Consider the following 21,185-nt stretch of genomic DNA (forward strand, 5'->3'; position numbering starts at 1 on the left):
GACAATACCACCAATAACTCAACAAATCTGTCACCACCAGACTCACCTTCAAGCACCTCAAGCGAATCATCTCCAAAACATTACCGTTCACTCCAGGATATCTATAGGACATGTAACTTTGCGTTATATATCTCTGACCCTGTCACCTATGAAGAAGCATCCGAGAGTGAGGTATGGCAAGATGTTATGAAGGAGGAGATATCAGCCATAGAGAAAAATGAGACATGGAGGCTAGTTGATCTTCCCAAATACAAGACTGTGAATGGGCTCAAATGGGTCCTCCGCACAAAATACAACTCTGATGGGAGCATTCAAAAGCATAAAGCAAGGCTCGTGGCTAAGGGATATGCACAACAACAAGGCGTGGATTATGAGGAGACCTTCTCTCCTGTTGCTCGGTTTGAAACTGTGAGAGTATTTCTTGCAGTTGCTGCACAATTCGAGTTACCTGTGTACCAATTTGATGTAAAGTCTGCATTTTTAAATGGGGAGCTGCAGGAGGAGGTCTATGTTTCTCAACCAGAGAGCTTTGTTTCTGGTGGGCATGAAGATAAAGTCTATCGGCTACGCAAAGCTCTTTATGAGTTAAAGCAAGCTCCACGAGCTTGGTATAGCAAGATTGATACTTTGTTCCAGTCCAGTGGCTTCAAAAGAAGTGAAAATGAGCCAACTCTTTATTTGAAGGTAGAAGGTAATGATTTTCTTGTGGTCTGCCTATATGTTGATGACATGATTTATTTCGGTTCATCTCAGTCCTTAGTCGATAAATTCAAGGCTAGCATGATGGAAAAATTTGAGATGACAGATTTGGGATTACTTAAGTATTTTTTTGGGCTTGAGGTGAAACAAGGGAAAGATGGTATATTTATACCCCGAGAGAAATATGCTACAGATTTGTTGAAGAAATTTCAGATGTCCAAGTGTGATACAGCTGCTACTCCTATGAACACTAATGAAAAGTTGCAGCGTGAAGACCGAACGGAGCATGCTGATGGCAGGTTGTACAGGAGTATTGTAGGAGGACTAAATTATCTCTCACACACTAGGCCGGATATATCTTTTCCTGTTAGTGTTGTGTCACGATATATGCATAATCCAACAATGCAACATCTTGGTGCAGCAAAGAGGATACTTAAGTATGTTGCTGCAACACTGAAGTACGGGATTTGGTATACAAAAGTGTCCAACTTTCAGCTTATTGGATTCACTGATAGTGACTGGGCAGGTTGCTTGGATGATCGGAAAAGCACCTCAGGCAATGTCTTCAGCCTTGGTTCTGGGCTGTGACATGGAGTTCGAGAAGCAAGAGACGGTGGCCTTATCTTCCTCTGAAGCCGAGTATGCAGCAGCAAGTTCAGCGGTAAGACAAGCAATATGGCTCCAGAAATTACTTGGTGATTTTCTCAGAAGCATGAGAAAGCTACTGTGATTTATTGTGACAATCAGTCAGCAATCGCAATGGCGAAGAATCCAGCGTTTCACGGTCGGACTAAGCACATAGATGTGCAACATCATTTCATTCGCAAGATAGTGGCTGATGGTAAAGTCATTCTGAAATTTTGCGGCACAAACGACCAAGTTGCAGATGTCTTTACAAAGTCGCTTCCGGCAGCAAGCATCAGTTCTTTGTGTCTAAGTTAGGAGTCAGTGAGTTTGAATCAAGGGGGAGTGTTGAGAATTGATTCAAATTCTTGACTATTAATTTCTTCAGTTACAATAAGATGATTATTATTATGGATCTTTTATGATAGAGTTTATGGAGTCATTATTAGGGTGTCATTCCAAATTCCTAGTGAAGTCTGTTATATTTTTCTAGTCCTATAAATTTCATGGTTGTACCTCAATTTCAAAGTGTATGAGTGAATAAAAAGCTTTTCCCAAAACACATTGTTCTCTGCATTTTATACTACAGATGGAAATTACGCATGAAAGCAGTAAAAAAGGGAAATTGCTTAGAACCGGATGCAAGGATGTACCTTTGTCAGAGCCGGATGCAAGCGACGTTGCGTGCATCATGCATGTGTAAAAGAGTTGCACCCTCGTTTTCTTTTAGGTAATGTTTGGAAATACGGAATTAATTTCATTTTCATGATTTCAATTGTAGAAATTGAAATGTTTGAATTCAATTCCAAATCCAATTCCAAAATTGTGTTGGGAAACCCGTGGAATTGGAATTGGAATTGAATTTGGGCAAGACGGATATGGGTCGAGACCATTGGATGTTTTATATTTGAAAAAATTAAATATTGTCTCGAAAAATATTTGCGATCGGAAAAAATAACATAAATAAAAATAGTGTGACGAAATTTGCGTCACAAAATAAAACGTAAGAAATAATGGAATTGAAATGAGTAGTATATGGTAGGTATTTGAGAACCCCCAAATTTTAACTAGCTTGGAATTGATAAGGAATTGAGTCAATTCCAATTCCAAATTCTAAGAGTTGTCAAACACTTGAAATGTCTCAATTACAGAATTCAATTCCAATTAAAGGATCCAAACATACAATTAGAGAAATGGTGTGTGAGTCCAAAAATGACATAAGCTTGGCATATAAATACTGGTTGCTAGTCCTCAGTATGGAATCAAAATCATTGAATGGCATGAATTTGCTAGTTAATGAGTGCTTAATTTGTCCGTTGCAATTTTAAACGGTGGTCAACTGGTCAATGAGCCCATTATTCTACTTGATGAACATTAATGGTGGAGAATTGCAGCATGAATTATCAGTTACTTGCCAATTGTTAGCTCAAGGAGATAATCAAGGGCATTTATTTGAAAATAGCCGCTGTTTTCTAAATTGATGGATAATGAAGGATGGACAATGAAAGTTGTTCTATTGTGGTGTAGCTCCACAAAAGCATAATCTATGAAGGTTATAAACTTACCGAGCTAATGTTCAAGTTAAATAAAGGGAGGCAACAAATTATCCGTTAAGTCAAATATTGACAGGGTGATCTTTCTAATGTACTTGAGTACCGTTGCCATAAACTAAGTATTCACGGACTTTCAAGTCGAGATGAAAGGGGGCAAGACAAAAATTACATGGTTACTCTTACAACAAGTTAAGTACTCATCGACTGCCAAGTCAAACGAAATTCACACGGGTACTCCTACGATAAGTTAAGTGCTGGTGGACTTCCAAGTCAAAATAAACAAAATTTCACACGGGTACTCCTACGACAAGTTAAGTACTCGTAAGACTTTCAAGTCAAGCAAAAATTACATAGGTACTTTTACGATAAGTTAAGTGCTCGTGGACTTCCAAGTCAAACAAAAAAAAAAGTTGAGACCTCACCACGTCAAAAACGCCCAAACGGTGCACGTGACAAGGTCTCGGGGGGGCAATTTGTAGGCATGGAAATTTTATTAAGATGCCGAAAATAAAAGAAATAAATTATTTTAAGTTAATATCAAATTTTAGCCTAATTTAATTATATTTGTCCCGTTTAATAGAACCCGGATCAATCCATATTGCAAATTGGGTTATTTGGGCTCTAAAGCAAAGCAAATGGTCAATTGGGCCCAAAAAGAGAAGTCGACCTCACAAACAAAACCCAAACTTCAAGTCCATTCACTAAGAGAGAAATCTCTATAAATAAGAGACTTCTCCACCATTTCAAAGGGGAAAAATTCACTTTACAAGAGAGAAAATCATTTGTTAAAGTGAAGAGAAAAGAGATATCAAAAGCTCTCAACTTCTCTCTACAAATCTCATCAATCAAATTGAAGCATCGAAGAGAGATTCAAGTCAACGCGACCCTCTCGAAAAGCTCAAATCAAACTCAAACCAAACTCAAGCATCGAAGGGAGATTCAAGTCAACTCGACTCTCTCAAGAAGCTAAAGTCAAGCAAGCGAGCCTCGAAGATCGTAGACTCGTACCTTTAAATATTGTTGTAGAATCAGTGGATAAAATAGAGGTTGTATACATAACTTTATGATATTATATAAACTCATTTGTCTACCTGTTTTGTGTTACAGTTTTATTGCAATACAAAATTTTTTGTTACAATTACTTTTAAGCGTTTAAATGTTTTTGCAAGAGTTGAAGACTGCAGAAGAAAGGGTGAAAAAAAAACTACGGCTTTAAGTGATTGGATTGAAGAAATACAATACCTTTAAGGTGCTGCATACACTCCTTTAATTTACAAGATACATTCCCTTAAGTTGCTAGATACACCCATTTATGTTGCTAGATGCATACCTTTAAGGTGCTACATACACTCCTTTAATTTACTAGATACATTCCTTTAAGTTGCTAGATACACCCTTTTATGTTGCTAGATACACATCTTTAAGTTACTAGATACATACCATTAGGCTTTAGCTAGCTAGATACACACTTTTAAGTTACTAGATACATACGTTAAGGTGCTAGATACACTCCTTTTAAGTTACTAGATACATACCGTTCAATTTGCTAGAGAAACTTTTAAACTTATTAGATACATATCATTAGCTAGCTAGATACATTTTTTTATGTTACTAGATACACTCAATGCCCGCCGAGTAAATACCAAACCAAAAAGATATATAATATAACAGTATTGTTTAAGAAAACTATATTAAGAAAGTCTTTAGAATCAGATGTTAGGTAAACATGGCATATTAATCAACCTTGAAATAACCATTTAACATATACAAGAAGGAGAACACATTAAACAAGTGTTTCTAGTGACAAGCATATGACAATTAAGATCAACATTTTAAAAACTACACACATAGTTGACAGCTTGACACTTACAGCAAAAAAAAAAAGCTAACCCTGGCATAAAACAAGTTCAATTATTTGAAACCATCACACTAGTTGACGATTATGAAATGGCAATGTTGCTAACAATCATCAAAAAATTGCACAACCAGATTTTCATACCCATAACAAGCATTTTAAATCTTGAAAAAGCAAAATTATCAACAATAAATATTGGGGATAGAGACTTGTCATAACAAGTAGTATAAACAACTAATTGACAAAACCCTCATAACTGAATTCAAAAGCAAGAGAAATCAAATCCAACACATGCCAGTCGCCGACCCACTAACATCGTTGCCGACGTCAATTGTCGACGACCCAATAATTAACCACCCGCAAATAACACACCATTGTTGTCGTTGTCCTTCGTCACCACTAGTGGACCCAAATTTGGCTGAGAAAGACATTTCCCGAGTCAAAATGTTCCGACTAGTCCATTTTTACAACGTTTTTTTTTTCGAATTTACACTTTTTTTAGTAGATCTATAATTAAAATCACAAGTTTTTAGGAGTTGAAAATAACTAACTCGCCGGAGAAGGGAGATGCAATGGAAATTCAGCGATAATATGTTGAAGTGAGTCGCCGGAGTAACGGCGATTGCGTGACTAATAGAACGAATTGAGATTAAAAACAAGAATGGAGAAGAAGAAAAGCAAGATCGTCGGCGTCAGAGTTGCGTCTGCGTGATCGGCGTCGGAGTCCCGTCAAGTAGGTCGCCGTCGGAGTGTGGTGGTCTGGGGAAGTGGAGGGAGGGTAGTGGGTGGTGGAAGGGGATGAAAGAAAATATAAGGGAATAATGTCAGCATGGTTGATTTGTGCAAGTAAGAAAGCTTTTAATGTCAGGGGCGGTAGTCGCGTGTTTTATTGATTTAAGGTAGTTCGTACGGTTCACACCGTACTTTAGTTCGTACCTGAAGCGTTGTGGATGCGCCACGTGTCAACCCAGCAATAAATACAAGCATTAACTAGTTTTAAACCCGTGAAATTCACGGGTCTATTTTTAAACTCTGAAATTAAAATACTCGGATCATAATTAAGATATAATGGTTAACTTCTTTATTGTTTAGTTCATAACCTTAATTATAGTGTGTATTAAAGAACGCAACACTATTTTACAACAACAACAACTAAGATCTTATAACGATTATTAGCATGAATTCAACTCCATAGGTAAAATATCAAATGTAAAAAGCAAGCACAAAAACTTCTTTCATCATTAGAACATAATGTACCAGCAAAGCTCCAACAAACCAAGGAAATGTATATTTATTTGGGTCATACTACACTGAGCATGTTCGCTTTTAAGGGACGTATACTGACCATAGTGCAACTGTAGGTCATAGTGAACTTGTAAAATTTGTGTTAAGGTTTGGTGAATTGAACAACTGATGAGGGTGATTGCAGGTGGATAATGTTGCAAGGCCATATGGTTAATTTATATGGATTTTTGTAGGGTGTTTTTTAAAAACCAAATGGGCATTATTTTAGGGCGGAAATATCTAATATCTCTATTATATGAATAGTGTAATCTGAAAATAATGTTATATGTTCATAAATTTGAGGAAATTTTGGGTTAAATATGTAGCCGATGGCGGAAAAATAGATTTATGCAAAAATTATTCAAAAATGATTCAGAAAAATATATTCTTATTTCCTAAGTTATGGCAGCAAATTATAAGTTAAAACCTTATAAGTTATAGGTTTGTGAAGATAAAAATATAAAACATGTTTTTATAACAAATATTATAATTAAGTGAAATAAGTCAATCATTTAAAAGATTGTGTACCCTCTGAATTAGTTACTTGTTAGCTAAAGTTTAGGAAGTGTCCATAATTTTCGGATTCATCAAATCGTAAAATTGCAAGTTTCCTAACTAATAATATTCTATATGACATATTCTACTCGGCTGTTTTATTTTGTGAATGAAGTTTCGTTATTTTTTTTTTTTTTGTTATGATTCTAATGTCTCTCATTTATCGCCACGTCAGTTTGTGAAAAAAACTGAGATGCCATGTCAGTGAGATTGGCTATTACATTAGAGATATATATGATATGATTACAACAGAACATTAAATACAAACATAATAAATGCTGTATAAATCTCAGCAAAATATTAATTATAGCTTAATAAATTTTATTATAAAATTACATTAAATAATTACGGTGATTTGATTCTAAATTTATTAAAAAAATATTTTGATAAAAATTCTAAAATGTAAATAATTACGTTCATTGCAAAAAAATGGTTCAAATAGAGTATAATTTTCATTGTATTTATTGAAATATTTTTTATTTGTAGAGATGATTAAAGTGGGTGTCTCATAATGTTTTATGTTTAGATATTTTGAAAAAGTTATTAAACTTACAGCATTAAATATTAAAAAAAAATATTTGGAAGAGTCGTTATAGAGGTGAGATCCGGCGAGTCCACTTAAATATTTGAGTCCATGAGTCCATAAAACAATATCACGCACTATACAAAACAATATCACGAAAAAAAAAATCGAATTTTTTTTTTCGAAATTTTTTTTTTTCGAATTTTTTTGGTGTAAGCTGTGATATTGTCAGATGATTTATAGTCACAAAATGAGAAAAACTGCGGGTGGTGTGTTATACTGTACATTTGCAGGGGATACATGATTACATCACAAAAAGTTATTGAAGTCCGTATGAGGTTCTATGCTCTACTGATGATTTTTCGACTTTAACACAGTATTGCAACAATACTCATATAGTCATAACTCATATGTATATGTCTATGTACATCCAGCTACCTTACATCGTTCTAAGTGGGCTTCTTTGAGCCACTTGTTGCTGTACTACCGCATCAAATTTGTTTGATGGATTTTTTACTACTTACTAGTTCATTTCCTGTAAGAGTAATAGGTCAAATATTTGCATTTGATCAACCTGTCTAAGCACCAAAAAGCTAAAATCCAGCAACGACATGTTGCTACCAAGAAAATTGTTTTTCGGTTCACAAGAAATCTATTACTCTCATTAATTCTGATCTAGAGGTGTAAATATATGTGCTCTGTACAAAAGAATGAAAAAAAAATAATGTCTTAGAAACTAGAGATGAGCAATTTTTGTTGCCTAGTTTGCTCTTGATGTTCAACCAAGGATGAGCATCTACTGTTGCCCAAAGATGCAATTAATGCATTCTCCAAGTCCTTAGTCACGTGCTTTTGGATTATAGAGATTATATACTCCATGAAAGTGTAATCGCAAGGCACACTATTTTTTTTTTGTTGGAAAACTTTTTTTTTTAGTGTAAGCTGTGATATTGTTTAGTATAGCGTGTGATATTGTAAGCTATGATATTGTTTAGCATAACGTGTGATACTGTATTATAAAAAAATATCACGAGTTTTTTTTTTGTAGTAGTATAAACTGTGATATTGTTTAATATAACGTGTGATATTGTATCATGGACTCACGGACTCAAAAAGATAGGGTGGATTCATGTGATCTTAATTCAGTCGTTGTATTTCTTAAAAACATAACTTAAAGAAAACTACTAAGAGATAAGATTTTATATGAGAATGAAAAAAAATATATTGCGAAAAATTGAATACATATGAGATTTTGATAGGTTTAAAATAGTGTGATAACGAGTATGTGTACGAGTATGTATGTACACAGTGATCGCGAGTGCATTTGAATAATTAAAACAAAAGTAATGATTATTAAATAATATATACTGTACTATAAACGACATGAAAAAAATAGAAAAACGTTACATTTTACTTTAATATCTTCAATTAAAATATATACGTCAAGTATAAATATTGATTCTGACTAGCTAAATATTACTATTAGGTAAATATATTATATGTTATCTTTTAAATACTTTGAAGTCAAACCTCAAAAAATATTATTTGAGAAAGTTTAACCTATTTTATTTATAGGTAAACTCTAAAACATCATTTATATATAGTTGTTTTAAAATACAAAAGATGCAATTCTTATAGAATAGATATGTTTGACACATAATACATTAATACATGCAAGACACACTCAATACATTTGAATAAGTTCAGTTTGAACTCTATATGTTTGATAGATAAATATCACACGTTATACATAAAATATTAAAAATTACATAAAGTTATATTCACATCATTTTGAACAAATATTAATTGATTTGGAACATGACGAATCGTGAAATGATATAAGTTGAGAACTTAATGTTGATTGTTGCATTATTTGAATAAATTTTATTTTAATTAATATGATATTTGATCAGTCACAAAATAATTTATAAAACATTGATCATGCATAATTAATTATCACTTATTAGTTTTAACTAAAATTGTATATATTTTATTTTAAAACATTGAAGTTAAACCTAAAAAATTTAAATTTGAGAAAAAATAATTTATTTTGTATTTATAAGTAAAAATATTAAAGGTCATATATAAATTATGTTATTTATCTTCAATTATAATAATAAAATTTTAAAACAATCCGCGCGAAGCACGGGATATTACCTAGTATATATATAGTATTGATTTAAATAAATAATTAAATGTTACATTCGAATGTCAATTAAAAGCGTTCATTAATATACTCTAATTAAAGTACAAATCTAAATAATTACGAAGTATCGTATACTTTGGGAATCTTGAATCATTTACCTTTTTATTATAGTTTACAAAATATAGCCTACTTATATATTATTTATATATATGCTAAACGAGTAACATCTTTATTTATTTCTGGTTTATATATAGTATTTACTAGTTGAAAAGCCCGTGCGATGCACGGGGCTCCCATTAGGATCATCTGTATAAATATATTCTATAGTTGATAAAAGAAGTTCAATAATGTTTAAATCATTGATAAACAAAAGTTCGTGGTTGGTGTAGTTGACCATCAATGAACTATTAGTGCTTTTAGCATAGAAGTTTTGTCATTTAATAGTTATAATTTCAGTTGTGAAATAACAAGTAACATAGTAAGAGTATGTAATTAGTTTTTCCATTATTGTTATAGGTATTACTGGTTTTAATTAAATACAATAGTTATCTCATAAACATAGTGCAACTCACCAAATGAACCACCCTTAATAACTGAGACAGACCTTAATGAGTTTTGCAAATTATTTTAACCTATAACAACTACGTAAAACTAAATGGTGTTACGTAAAGCAACATGTATCGTAATTATCTATATTTAGTATGTTTATAGAAAATGTTCGATCTCCTAAAGCATAAGTTTATCTTGATTGTCTACAATTAAGAGAGTATTTTGCTCTTTATATACTTCTCGTAAAATCAAATCAATACCGAACTCCAATAAAATTAAGGGAAATTCCCACTTGTACCCCTCTATTTTGGGCTAATCCCACTTGTACCTCTACTTTTCAGGAAAGCCCACTTATACCCTCTAACTTCCTATTCATTCTCACTTATACCCCTTAAGTATAGTAAATGATGAATGTTGACGATGAAATTGAGAAGGGTAAAAGATGAATGTTGAAGATAAAGTGTAGTCATATAAAATGAATTTAAAGGGAAAAATGATGTTTGTTGGAGAGAAAATAAATATTTCAATTATGGTATTCATCTTCATATTGTTTACATAGGTCTTAACATCTTACTTAATGGTATTTAACACTTCTTCCGCACTTCATAATGACAAGCGAGAATTCTTAATTTCGAGTATAGTAATGCATGAGGCTCCCATTAGGATCATCTTTTAAGAATATGCATGTTGAATGTTCTAAGAATTCAAATGTTGGTTTACATTGTCATGGTTTGGTAGTAGAAGTCAACTAAGTTGATAAAAAAAAAGTCCAGCTATGTTGAAAATCGGAACACAGAAAACTTTTGAGTTGATTTAGTTGATTGTTGATGGATCATCAGTCCGTTTAACATAAAATCTACTATTTTTATATTAATTATATCAGTTGTATAGCATCCGAAGACACAGTTGTATAATGTAATTACCTAATTTTATTGTTGTACGCACCGCCACCGATTTTAGTTAATTTAAAACGTCATTCCCAAAAATGTTGTTTAATTCCATAAAATGAACACGTGATAACTAAGACTGGTTTTATAAGATTCACAAATTAGATTAACATACAACATCTATCAATATTCCATTTTGTAAGCATACGACAGTGAAAATGGTGAATGGTGGTATGTAAAACAACATGTATCTCAATTATATATGTTGCCTGTTTGGAGGATTTTTGTTAGATCTCTAAACAATAAAAAAAAATTTTGCCTATCTACCATTAAGACTGATTGTTCCTTTTGAATTTCATGTGAAATATATAATACGAAATCTAATTTTTTAGATGTGAAATATATTTTTGAGTGAATTAACGGTAAAACTTTTCAAAGTTTGGCCTCTAAAAAACAAATTAGGAGTTTTGTGTGGATTGGCGGGAGTAGGATATTAGGATACTACTCTTAAACTGGATTAGTTTTAGATTAATTCTATTAAAATTATAACTCATTTTTGTTTATTTGAAATGTTATTTATAAACAAAATCAAGTCTCATTATCTGACATTTTTATTCTACTTTTTATTTATAATAACAAATTGAACAAATTTTCAGAAAAGAGTTTCAATTTTAAGAAAATTGCTTCAAATTACTAAATATATATGTAAAATCGTTTCACTTCTTAAGCAATATATATATATATATATATATATATATATATATATATATATATATATATATATATATATATATGAGTTTGACCTAATTTATTACACTAAAGAGTACTTTATATTCAACAAAACCAATATGAAATATCTCATAGTTAACCATTAACAAAAAAAAAAAGGACTATTTCCAATTTGCTGCCCTGAGGTTTGGCCTAATTTCACTTTAGTGTCCTAACGTTTGCATAATTCCACTTTGGTTCCTTGAGGTTTGACTACTTCCCACTTTAGTGGCCTATACGGCTATACGTAACATATTTTGTATTTTATGCTCCCTCCATTCATCTTTTATCTTCCCACTTCTCTAATATATGTGGGGAATATTTTATTGAAATGGAAATATAAAAGATGAATGGAGCAAGGGAGTACTAAAAAAAATATTTTGAACATAAAGCCATTTTTTTTGCAATATTATGTTGATTATACTAATTTGTATGCAGTTTAATATCCAATTTTGCATTTTATTTTACTTAAAATTTAATTAACATAAACGTTGACTATTAAATGTTTTAGTTCAACAAAATGAAATTTTATTCAAAACTCAGGTTACCAAAGTGAAAGTAGTCGAAACCTCAAGACACCAAAGTGCAATTATGCAAAACTCAGGGCACTACAGTGGAAATAACCCAAACCTCAGGGACTAAAATGGAAATTTTCCAAAAAAAACCATGAAAAGCTACTATGAAAACTATTGCACTTTTAAATATACAATCAGTACATCTATAAAATATTATTAAAAGGCTAGCCTAAAAATGCAATGTAGACAATGCCACAAGGGATGAAAAAAAGCCACGTACACAATAACAATGTGACTTGGCAAACTAATATGACATGGATTATCAATTTATTATTATATTGCATTAATTTAATTCACTTATTTCCTTTAAAAATCCATCCATATTCCATTAGCTTTAAACTTAATTAACTAAAAAAAACTACAATAAAAAAATACGCATTAACTATAAGTTAATAATTACAGGATAATTCATTTGGAGTAGTATTATATGTATTCGAAATAAAAAAAACGAATACATAATAAATTAAGAACGAAGAAGAATAAATGAAGTTGCAAAAAAAAAATTGTATTGTCACTAATTCACTATTTTTTTTTTAAAGGCACTAATCCACTATTGTTGTTACTATAACTTTGTTGTATATAGAAGATGTTTTATAGAACTAATTAATCGACAAATGAGTATTAAAGATCATATAAAATATTTTCTTAGGAAAATATAAATTATATGGAAAAGAAAATATTTATTTAATTTAAGTAATTAACAAACAAATTCTGTAATACTTAAGTGAAATTAAACACTAATAATAGAATTTTAAAAGGGTAGTAATACCGAGTATTTAGTTCATGAATTTTTTCACGTAAAGGACAAGGTTTTGTAAAAAAAAATAAAAAAAATAAATTGCATTGTTTAGCAATATATTTAGTAAGTAAAACTAAAATAATTATATTTATAATTTTGTGTTCATGGTGAATTTAAATGAGACATTCTCCATTCCACTTTTATTGTTTAATTATCCTTTAAAATTTATTCCAAATTAATTGTTTTTTCGAAATTTAGTATGATAAATGACTTAACTATTAGTATCTATACAATATAATAAAAAGGCAAGATGAGTAGTTTATTATTTGACGTGTGTCATGTTAAGCAATTTTAAGTGCCACATTTTATGTTATTTTTCTTTGTATTTTATTAGGAATAGTAAGAGACTATGAGTTGATATGTATAAATTATGACACAATGAATTATCATAATTAAGTTTATTAGTGAACTTATGATACAATGAATTTGCATAATTAAGTGTATTAGTGGTGACTTTTCAGTTGCTCACTGAGTTTGTAGAAATACCTCCCCATAGAGAAATAAGAGAACCAAGCAAATACAAAATCAATATTGTAACTCTCTAAAGTCAAAAATATTTTATATCACTCATCCTTAATTTTCCATGGGTCATGTGAAATGTACATTGAAGATAAACATTCCACCCGCCTCCGTTTTATTGTGCTTTGAAAATCAATGGTTCAATTTTATATAAATTTTGGATCTCAAAGGCGCTACATTGCTACTAAAGTTTAAACTTTTTAGTTTGTTTGCATATTGATTTCTCTTGATTGTTCATAGTTTTCATAGTATAAAGCTACAAATTTAAAAAATTAATATTTAAGTTCTGCGTAAAATAAAAAAATTCAACTTCATAGTTATGAAGTCAAGTAACCTGCTCTGGTTCATTCCATGTTAATCTCTAAATCACGTGATTAGTATTTGTAATCTGCTTAATTATAAGGTGATTAATTTGCTTACATTTATTTTGTTTGTTGACATGCAGGTAGTACGTATAGATTATGTAATTGAACAAGCCAATATGGAAGATGTTGTGCATTTATTAAGTAGTTTTATTTACATTGCTAAGACAAATTCGTCCTATTTCAAGATTCCGACAGATTTGCAGTATGTGATTAGTCACAACAATTGTTTGGTTTGAAACGTGATGTAGAATATTCGGTTGTTACCTTACAAAGAATTAAATACAATGAAAAATGATTATGCATATGACTTGAGGCAACAAGTTACATCATCATGTTTAGAATGTTATGTAGATTATAACTGTAATACAACTCAAATTCACAAGATAGTCCACCAAAATGAATTTAAGTTTGCATACTTTGTCATTAACATAAAAATTTTCACGTAAATAAAACTACACGTTCCTTTTTTGTTTATAATGTCATCACATTAAGTACACGTCGACTTACTAACAAAAAAGTACATTTCGACTTCGCAATCCACTTTGAACAAATTAAACATATGCATGAATAAATTTTAAGAAGGATTATACTCTATATTAACTACCCATTTCTCAAACTAAATTCTTCCTTATTTTAAATCTTACCACAACATGGATTATTTCACAACATGTGTCAACCATTTTACATTTTCTCTTAAAATCTTTTATTTATAGTTGTAAAAAAAAATTGGTCTCCATTTTCCTTCCCCTTCATTAAATTTTCGTATCAGAACAAAGTTTTAAGGAAGCATCTTCATAAAACCCGTGCATTGCATGAGTCACAAAACTAGTTACAAAGTAATAAGTCTAATAACCAGTCATACGCAAACCGCTGTAAATAATTAAGTGAATAAAAACACATAGATGAATTGGAATTTAGAAAGTAAAAATGGATGTAACCGCATAATTTTTGTATATTTGGCAGTTCAATGCATGTTTAACGTCTATTATGGATTTGATATGAATTTGAAACCAGTTTGTATAAAACATTCGGTGATATAATAATAGATTATATATAATTCTCACAATTTTTCTATATATTTATCGTACACTGATTTATTCATAGTTAGCCGGTTCTTGGATTATTAGTCCCGCATAAAATCGTAATATATTGACTTTGTTCATTTGTATTTAATTTTTTGGCTCATTTGACAAAATCAATACGAGACTCATTTAATATTTTTAAAATGGTAGCTCAATTTTTTTTTAATCTTATGTGAATATTAATGGTTATCTAATCATATACATTTAATAGGTTATAGAAAGTCAGAGTTAAAACTATTTCATGCCATTGTTGAAGCAGTTGTTTATTTCTAATATTGTCATTGTAAACATTTTTCTCTGCCAAATGCTAAGTAAATGTTAATCTTTACTTCTTTTTCTTATTATGACATGTTACTTTTTCCTGAATTTTTTTTTTAAAATAAAAATTAGTTTTTTCCTAAGGTTTTTGTAAGACAATTACGGGTTTGATATAATGAACAACTCGAATCTTTTGTAAATATTTTAAATATTCAAAATTTTTTTGAATAAAATTATCTTTGTTACTACACGAGTTTCACTAAGTAGTTAAAATCGAACAACTTAAAATTTTGACAATATTTAATATTTGTAAGAAATTAGGATCTCTTTTTTTTTCTCACAAAGATTAATTGTATGTTTATAAAATATACAATTTGCACATTTTTAAACGTTTATTATATGATTTTTTTTTTGCGGTATAAATATTTCTAAAATAAATATTCTTTATAAAGTTATTTTTCTATTATTATTTTAGTAAAGAATAATCGATAAATTATTAGATCCACTTCTATAATATTATTTTTCTTATAAATTATTAGATTTACTTCTATTATGATTACTTTCTCATAAATTATTAAATCTACTTTCATTAGGATAATTTTTTCATAAATTATTAAGAGCAAAAAAGTTAGATCTACACTTATTAGGATTTCTAGAAAAGTTGGACTCTCTAATATCGCTCGAAAAGTTTCTGTTTTATATATATGTACTAGATTTAATGCCCAGGCGATGCCCGGGCCTATTTGTAGTGCTTTGCCGTGTATAATGTAGTAACCAAAACGTGTTTTCTCAATCACAACTATATACTTCCTCCATTGCATTGAGTTCTTTTATTTGTGTATTCTGTTTTGGCCCGTTTCATTTGGTTGTTTAAACCATATTTATAGTATGTAATATGTATTAGTTGTTTGAAGTCTATCAATATTCTTATTGCTATTTTAATTTTATTTTTGAAGAAAAGCCTCGTAGCAAAATTACTCCCTAATATCATACGATCAAGTGGAGTCTGTGAAGAATCCCATATTATCCCACATGTGAGTGTCTGACATTGAAGGAGAAAGAGAGATTGTACCACTTTATAACCAAGGGGGCTACTCCTCCTATTGCCAATTCGTTTTAGGATGGAACCTCCCTTGTGTTGTTGAGTGGTCCGTCTCTCCTCCATTCGGGTAAGGCCTAGGCCCATTTGCATGATTTAACATGTTATCAGAGCCCATGGCTAAAGACCTGGGCATGATGATTAACTGGGCCATTGTGTGCCAGCTGGAGCCGAGGCTTTGTGTACCTCTTATTTGGCCCAGTCTGAGCTTGTTTGCAGTCGGAGAAAATTCCATTCGTTGATGGCTCCGGTCTGATTTAAAAGTGGGACTCACATGTGTGGGAGGAGTGTGAAGAATCCCATATTATCTCACATGTGAGTGTCCCACATTGAAGGAGAAAGAGAGATTGTACCACTTTATAACCAAGGGGGCTACTCCTCCTATTGCCAATTGGTTTTAGGATGGAACCTCCCTTATGTTGTTGAGTGGTCCGTCTCTCCTCCATTCGGGTAAAGCCTAGGCCCATTTGCATGATATAACAGAGTCCTACTCTTTTTACTTTATTAAGGATGCAATATTATGATGTACTTCGTACTTAGTATCGGTAATTGTAGTTTTAGTATCCGATCCTACTTATTTTACCACAGATTCAAGTGGAGTCCTACATATTTTAATTTTTATTAAATTATTAGTATACACCCTAACGCATAGTCGTGTATACGGAGTGTTATTAGTAATGTTTTAGGAGTGTTATTTTAGAAATCTTATTATTAAATTGCTAGTTATCTTAACAGCTAACATATTACTTGCTGGCATGGTACGTTTTAAATAACAAACATTTACGATGTAATTCATTGTGATAGTATGTTACCCACTACAACGAAAATGCGGGTTACCGACAGAAAAATTAAGGCCATACTGACGGCTTTTCCGTCGGTATTTTAATTTCCTGACGGAAATTCCGTCAGGAACGAGGGTCAGCTTATTTCGTCAGTAAAAAACCTGTCCTGACGGAATTTCCGTCGGTATTCAAAACACTGACGGACCACTGACGGGAAAACCGTCCTTATGTCTAGATTAAAAGTGACGGAATTTCCGTCAGTCTTTTGGTTTTACTGACGGATTTTCCGTCAGTTCCTGTGACACGTGGCAGTTCCGTGTAGTTTTTAAAATCACATTAAAAAGATGGATGGACGGAATTTGCGTCAGTTTTTCTTGTTTACTGACGGAATGTCCGTCAGTTTTTCTTGTTTACTGACGGATTTTCCGTCAGTTTTGAGACACGTGGCAGTTACATGTTAATTCTGGGAAAATGAGGAAAGTAGGTTGTGACGGAAATTCCGTCGGTATTGTGGAATTACTGACGGAATTTCCGTCAGGATTGTGGAATTACAGGCCAGGAAACAGCAGTCTGCTGCCCAGCCACGATGCATTTTTTGCATCGTTTCAAATACAGCCACGATGCCTATTTGCATCGTTTCCAATATAACCAAAACCTGCAAAACACATACAATCGTCGACCGCCAAGCGGGAATCCATTTTCACGTCGACCGCTAATGCGGGAATCAATAGACAACAAAAGAGAATTTAACGCAAAATGTTTTACATAAAAAGATAGTCAAATTCGTACATTGTCTTACTAATTAAACACGAAAGAGAATTGTCTTACCATGTTTTTTATACTCCCTACTAGACGACAATACTAACCAAACTAAAGGTTCTAACCTAAAGGCTCTAACCTATAGGCTCAATAAAACTGCCACTACCTCCAAACCCGTGATCACCACCCCCAAAGTCATCCCGCCTATGTGGAGGAAATTGTGAACACATGTTTGGGGTTGAGATGCTTGCATATCAGCCCAAGCCTTTTGCATTGCCGCCATTTGTTCAGCCTGTTCACGAACATGTCTTTCAAGAGCAATTCGAGCGACTCGCTCATCATTCATTTGGGTGGAAAGCTGTGAAATCATGATAGGAGCATAAGAGAAAGACCGTCGGGCAGCTGTCATGCACCGTTGGGTGTGGCAACCAATGACGGAATTTCCGTCAGTTTTTTGGAAATACAAACGGATATTCCGTCACATGTTTTTTAGCACCATTGACTTTGTCAACGCGCCAATTACTCGTGACGGGAAATCCGTCAGTAATTGATACCGACGGAAATTCCGTCAAAAATCCGTCAGTATCCCGAGTTTTCTGACGGCTTGTTTTTTCCGTCGGTATGACCGTCACTATGCCGCGTTTTTCTTGTAGTGACCCCAAGCAATGGAATTTTTTAATAAATTAATGTATAATTTTTATTTCCAACTCCAATTCTTATATTTTATTAAATTAAAACTTCAAAAGGGTCAATAAAATTCTTATACTCGAACTACTCGAAGTAATAATCATGTCATATGTAATATATCGATCCGTACGTAGTAGTGTAGTAGAGTATTGCTCGTTACAGCTTTAACTTCCACTTCAACCAAACTCTTACTCAACCATGTTAGAAGACGAAAACAATATACGAAATCTTGGACTGTTAAGCAAGATGGCTCTTATTGTTGAAGGATTCATCGATGGTATTTAAAATTCTAATAAAGCGAAACCAAAATATAAACCTCGCAAAAGTCTAGATTTGTAATTGTATTAATTAATTTATATCAAAAGAAAGCTCAAACATATCCATGGATGTGAGTATGTGACCTAACTGTAAAACTCCATACTCCTATATTGTTCTTCTTATTCAGCTTGTCCACGAGACTCACAGTCGCAAGGGTGTATTATAGCTTGCTAACAACACCGAGCTCCACTTAGGCTAATTTCACGTAATTAAACTCGTGTTCGTAAATTTGTGTCATCATAGTAAACTTGTGTCGAGACATAAATCTACACTCTTTAAAAAACCCAAACCCAATCTACTGTTCCTGTAACAGTAACTTTGACGTTTTCTGCCCATTCCACCCTTCTCTATTACTACTACTTTCGTTCACTTATCTTTCATCTGAACCTCATTCTTTACCACTCCTTTTTCCTCATTTGTTTTCTTCTCAGCCAAAATGGCTTCCGATATCGCCATTTTTGCACTTTCGTTTCATCTATTGGGTTCTCCATTTCATTGCCTTTACTCTCTTCCCTCTCCTCTTTTCTGGGTGCTTGTGTTTTATGTGATTACTTCCATTTTCTTATTTGCATGCCTCTTATCTCTCATTTTATTTATTTAATTTTCATCCGTTTACGATTTCCGTACTGCTTACCTTTGTGATTTTTGTTATGCGATTACAGTAGTTGTTGTTGTTGGAGACAACGAATACCATCGAGAAGCAACATTACCATTTTCCCCTCTTTCATCTACTTTTGGTAGATCAATCACAGGTGAATTACCCTTGATTCCTCTGTTTTTTCTTCCTATTTTTCAAGAATTTATGGACCTTTTCTTGTGGGGGTTGCCCAAATTACGAGTAGTTTGGTTAGATTGTCTGGGCTATATTCCAATTTAAGTTTCTGGGTTATTTGAGTGCTTTGCTTTTATATTTGGTGTGCACTCGCTTATTTATTTATAGTAATTTGGTTAGGTTGACCAGGTGTATTGTGATTGCTCTGATTAGGGTTCATTTACCTTACCAAATTTTGATTTTGATGCGCTTTTTACACAATTATATTAATGTTATCACTTTACATTTGATATCTAAGTTACCCATGATTGGAATATGCTTTTGCATGTGTGGTAGCTGATGTTGTAACTGGTCTTTTGATCACCAGTTTGTAGCAATCGACCTTTATATGAACAGACTAACCTTTGATTGAGAAATATGCATGGTGAATTACATATTGCACTAGAATTTCGAGTTCTTTCTTTGTTTTTTTGAAGTTGTATCTCCTGACTGTTGTGTCATAAACGTTTCATGCTATTGGACAAATTGGGGTTGGTTGGTTGAATAAGTGAACCACGATTGTGTTTTCTTTGTCTGTATGATCTCTAACCAAGATACCGTGGACGGTGGATCATTGTGTGAGCTTACTATAAATGTGCGATTAGTGTAATGATAATGTGTTGCTTGAACTCTAAATTTTGATTATTATATTTGGTGCACTTATCTATGTGTGAGCTATTTGTTTCCTTTCTAAGTAATGTTCTTGGTCGGCGAGATGGGTCAGGGTGCTGAGGATTCTATCTTAGGTAATTTTCTGATAAGCTGACCTGCCTTAAACTAATATTGCCACCTTAATAACTTTTTCAATTGTTGATCATTATGCTAGGATCTTCGTATTTGTTGGGTAAGTCCAGAGAAACGTCGCTTTTCATTCGACTTTGGGTTACTAATTGATGTAGTTGTAGCTTTTGTTTGATTTATAGGTTTGTGACACCAGGTTATGTTCAATTAACGATTGTTGAACGCCTTTATTATCACCGTTCAAAATGTAAACTTAGTGTTGTTTCTCGCCTAATTCAATACCCATACTCCCTGATAAATCAAAGCAATTTTCTCTTTTGTTTCTGATTTATAAGTTCAGTTAAAGGCTTTTTTTTAGTAGAAAAGTTAAAATAAGATTCTTCGCCAGCTTCGAAAGATTCATTCGTGCAGACAAGTTCCTGAACCAAGTCTTATTGGAAGCATAGAAGCAAAGAAGTCGGGTAGCGGTCTGGGTATAGGAGACGTCTTACGAATCAACAGTAACATGATCCTTTAGGTCTTGACCACACATGGAGCTAATTTTGCAATTTTGATAGGTTGACTCTTCAATTTTACTTGGACCTAATTTTGCAAATTTGATAGGTTTTATAATTAAAGTTTCAATTTACATGTTGATAATTGGCTTATAACTTTGCAAGTCTTGAAAAAATGGATTTCTTCGTTTGTTTGAGCCTCTGTCCATAACTCCATGCTTCGACTTTACCCTTTTTCCTCGACTCACTTGATCCCCTCCCTTGATAACCCTCTCCATTCATCTCACTTACCCAACTCACTTGCCTTCCTACTCTATTCCGCTTTTTCTATCCCTCTCCTAAAACTGTGGCCTCCATCATCTTCCTCTTTTTTACTTCGCCACAGCAAAATAATCCGCGTCCGAAATTTGTGTGCCTAGGACACCAGTTTTTATCGTGGACCAGAGTAGGAGA

The sequence above is a fragment of the Silene latifolia genome, chromosome 1 (assembly GCF_048544455.1).
Source record: "Silene latifolia isolate original U9 population chromosome 1, ASM4854445v1, whole genome shotgun sequence".
In the NCBI taxonomy this organism is placed as follows: Eukaryota; Viridiplantae; Streptophyta; class Magnoliopsida; order Caryophyllales; family Caryophyllaceae; genus Silene; species Silene latifolia.